The following is a 4595-nucleotide window of genomic DNA, read 5'->3' as shown; positions in this document are numbered from 1 at the left end:
CCTGCTCTCCTCACTAAATCTGGTAGGAAGAAGTTTAAAAAGGACATCCTGGTCTCCAACCCAGGCCTCCGTATTGCTGACACCTACACCAGTGCCTCCTCCAAGGAAACTCTCACGACATCCTCTTTGTTGTGCCTTTACCTGACTTATGGACCCTTCATATGGTATCTGTTCTCTCTCCTTTCTCCCCTTCTCCCATTAATGGTGGCACCCATTGGGACGCCCTCCTGGCCTCCTTCCATTCGTCTAAGGTCATCATTAATGTTTACTCTAATGGGACCGTCTTGGTCCAAGGCCCTCAGGCCAACCTTCACCTCTTTGATAGACGCTTCCTGCACCTCATCAACTTCCTTTCTTCTCCGGCTGTCCCCTGTCCCCTTTCCTTAGCTACCTTGCCCTCCCCCTCCCTCTCAGCCCCCTCTCGGGCTCCTTCTACACCTCCGCAGGGCGTACCTCTGATCTGTACCCCTCCCCGGAAGTCCTTCAAGGATGGCAACGTTCTCCACATTGCCACTCTTAACTCTCGCTCTGCTGTGAAACACTCCTCTGATATCTGCCGCCTTCTGGATGAACGTGACATTGATGTCCTCGGTCTCACCAAGACATGGTTCACGGGCAGCTCTATCACTAGCTTTTACACGCTCCTACCTGACGGCTACAAGATCCTCTCCGCGCCCAGGTCCTATCGCTCTGGTGGGGGTGGAGCCCTGTTATTCCCCGAGTGGATTTCTGGCTCTGTCACTCCTGCGCAGGCCTACTCCTCTTTTGAATGCCTCGTCTGCAGGCTCTCTCTCTCTTCCCTAGCCATTCCCTTACTGTGGCTACTATCTATTGACCACCTGGTCAGATCTCCTCTTTCCTCTCCGAGTGGGCTGACCTCTCCTCCTCACTCCTGGCCTCAACCACTCAACTCCTCCTTCTTGGAGACTTCAACATCCACCTGGATGCCTCCGGTCCTCCCTCTGGACTCTTCTGTGACCTCTGCAACTCTCTCTCACTCACTATTTTCCCCTCTGACCCGACTCACTCTGCAGGGCACACTTTGGATGTTCTGATCTCCTCAGACCTCCCTCTTTCTGTCCCTCTCACCACTCCGCTCTCCTGGAGTGATCACTTTCTCCTTTCCTCCCATCTCACCCTCTCTACTCCTCCGGCCAAGCCACCTCCATCACTGCCACCCACCTTCTCGGTCACTCGAGCCATGAAGCATGTGCCAGCTGAGGCTTTCGTCGCCACGTTCTCACCCCCTCCTCCCCCTTTGGCTGACTCTCACCCTGACACACCCCTCTCCATGCTTCACTCTGCTATATCTGATACTGTTGATATCCTTGCCCCTGTCATGATAATCCGCCTGAAGCCCAAAGCCAATCGTAACTCCTGGTATGATTCAGACCTCATCACCCTAAAACTCAAGTGCAGGTTGGCCGAGAGGAAATGGCGTGCTTCATGTACATCCTCTGACAAACTGGCCTGCCGTCTGCTGCAAAAGCAATACCGGCTCTCTGTCCTCACCAAGAAGAGAGCTCATATCCAAGCCTGCGTCTCTGCGACATCTAACAACTCGGCTGAACTCTTTAAAATCTGCAAGGAACTGGCCAATCCTGCCGCAGTCTCCACCTCTCCTGTCCCTTCCCAGGCCCTCTGCACAGCACTGGCTTCTCACTTCATCTCTAAAACTCAGAACATCCTGTCCTCACTCTCCTCCTATCTCCTCCCTCCCCCTACTCCCTGCTCTTCATCTGGCCCTTCTGCAGCCACCTTCCCTCCCTCCTTCTCTGCCTTTCCCCTTTTCTCTGCAGATGAGGTTTCTAGACTATTCCGATCTATCAAAGTCTCGTCGCAACAGGTTCACCCCTGTTCTTCCAAAACTATCAAGGACCACATTGACTCCCTGGCTCCTGCCCTGGCTGATTTCTGCAATTACTCCTTTGCCACTGGAGTCTTCCCATCCCCCCTGAAGCACTCCCTTGTGCACCCTCTTCTTAAGAAACCCTCTACCCCCTCCTGCCCGGCTAACTATCACCTAATCCCCATCACTCCATTCCTGGGCAAGCTCCTGGAGAAACTGGCTATCTCCCAGCTTAATCTCCACACTGAATCTGTTGGTTGTCTTCATGGTCATCAGTGTGGCTCCAGCGTTGCCAGAAGCATGGAAACTGCTCTCCTGAACATTTGTGAAGACCTGCTCTCCAACCTTGACTCTAACACCCCCTGTGTCCTCTTCTTGCTTGATCTCTCTTCTGTCTTTGACACTGGCAACCATGCCATCCTGCTCAACCTTTTCCGGGATAACTTCGGTATCACTGGTCAGGCTTTGGCTTGGCTGACTTCTTTCCTCTCTGACCGACCCTCCCAGCTCCAACTTGGGTCCTTCCTCTCCGCTATCGTTTTCTCTACCTGTGGTGTCCGCCAGGGGTCTAACCTCTCTCCCTGGCTTTTCAACCAATACCTGGCACTCCTTGCCCACCGCATCGCAGCTCTCTGCCCCAACTTTCAGTGCTATGTGGATAACACCCAGCTCATTTTCAGGCTACCCTCGGCCTCCTCCTCTCCTTGCCTCATCTCTGACTGTCTGTCTGCTATCCAGGAGTAGTGCGCCGCCAATGACCTCTGCCTTAATGCCAGTAAGACTGAGATCCTCCTCATCGGCACACCCACTCCCTCCTTACCAGCCGCTCTCTGGCCGGCCTCTCTTGGCCCTCTTCCTGCTCCCACCTGCAAGGCAAAAAACCTTGGGGTAATCTTCGACTCCACACTTTCCTTCTCTCCTCACATCTCTGACGTCTCTAAAAAGTCACACTACCAGCTGCACCTCCTCAGAGGTATTCTTCCTTTCCTCTCCTTCCCCCAGAAGCTCACTGTCTCCAGAGCTCTGGCTCACTCTAGGCTGGACTATTGCAACAGCCTCTTTCTAAATCTGCCTGCTTCTACTCTCCGCCTTCTGCAACTTATCTAGAACAGGACTGCAAGACTTGTCCTTGGCCTCAAGCCCAGGGACCGTATCTCTCCAGGACTGAAATCTCTGCACTGGCTCCCAGTTAAAAACCCTCTGCATCATCCACAAGGCCTTCTGGGGCTTGGGGCCTCAATACCTTCAACTCTCTCTTCCTAAATATCTTCCTTCTCGAGTTCTTCGCTCATCCACCTCCAACTCCCTCAGGGTGAGTTGCTTCTCCAAGCAACGAGTTGGTGGTAGATCTCTTTCCTCGGCTGGTGCCTCCCGCTGGAACAGCCTCCCTGCCTCCCTTAAACTTGAGGAGAACCATATCTGGTTCCGGAAGCTCCTGAAAACCTTTCTCTTTGCTTCTGCTTTTTCCTCCTCCTCTTCTCTGCTGACCTCCTAGCTGTATCTGGAACGCACTGGCTACCTGAACACCCTCCAATCTCGGGACCAGGTCCCTCCCCCGCCAGCATTTCACACCTGCACTGCTCTTCTGGCTACCCTCGCACTTGGGGACTGTCTCTGTATCCCTAGAGTCCCCCTCCCAGCCCTTGACACCTGATGTCTGCACTTACCCATGCACTTGCCACATGCTGGCTGCTACTTACTTTTGTTATCATCTTTGCCATGTACTGCACTGTCCCTGCCCCCTTCCCATGCACTTGTGTGATCTAAATGACACCTGGCTTAGTAGGATCCTTGTCCGTCCTCCCTTTGTTCCCCTCCCTTGCCTCGTCGTTCCTTGAAACACTTGTGTATAGGCACGTTATAAATGCCATATCATATCATATCACATCATATCTTCGAGTACACAGTGCCACTCACCAAAGGCTATTTCCTCCACTCATTGCCGCTCGTTAAGAACTATTTCCTCCATCTTCCGTGTACTCAGCACTCCTCTGTGGTATGCCGGAAGAAGGAGACGGACCAATAGGTGGCATTTCTAAAGGCGTGGTTATTCAAATAATAAGAAAAAGGCCTATCTAGCCCTAGCAATTAGGAGTTTACCCTACCTAACACAAAACTAACTAGTCTGCTCGTTGTCACTGAGGTTGTCTGAATTCATAGTCCATTCATCTTCCAAAACTATCCTATTCTGTCCCTACCACTAATAAGGAAAACTCAAGAAAAAAAGGGGTTTAGGAGATTGACTCCCTTCTCCTGGACAGGCTTCTATGGCCTTAAAAGTTTGTTCTCACGATGGCTTCCGACAATGTACTTTGTGTCCTTTTAATTCCTCAAGGGGGCTTTTACTCCTTCTGGGATTCCCCTTGAAAGGTTTTTTGCATCGATCCTTCTTTGAATCTTGCAGTGTCTCTATACTTTCTTGGAAATACCTGGGATGGTTCTTGCAGGGTTCTTTACTTGCTTTATCATATTCTTCCTTACTGGGACGAGTCTGATTGGTCCCTTGACAGTCTCTATTCTCCTTCTAATATTTATATGCACTGGGATGATTATGATTGGTCCCTTGGTAATCTCCACTCTCTTTCCAGTATTTACATGTACTGGGTCCAGTATGATTGGTCCCTTGGTTATCTTCATTCGCTTTCTGACATGTCCTCCACCCGGGTCTCCTGCCGTTCCCTTTACCTCTTGTTAATTGGATAGACAACACTGGTTCTTCCCGCGGGGTTAGGTGCCTTTCTCTGGT

Source organism: Ambystoma mexicanum, chromosome 6q (genome assembly GCF_040938575.1).
Source record: "Ambystoma mexicanum isolate Mex_15411 chromosome 6q, UKY_AmexF1_1, whole genome shotgun sequence".
Taxonomy (NCBI): Eukaryota; Metazoa; Chordata; class Amphibia; order Caudata; family Ambystomatidae; genus Ambystoma; species Ambystoma mexicanum.
Note: the sequence above shows the minus strand (reverse complement) of the source record.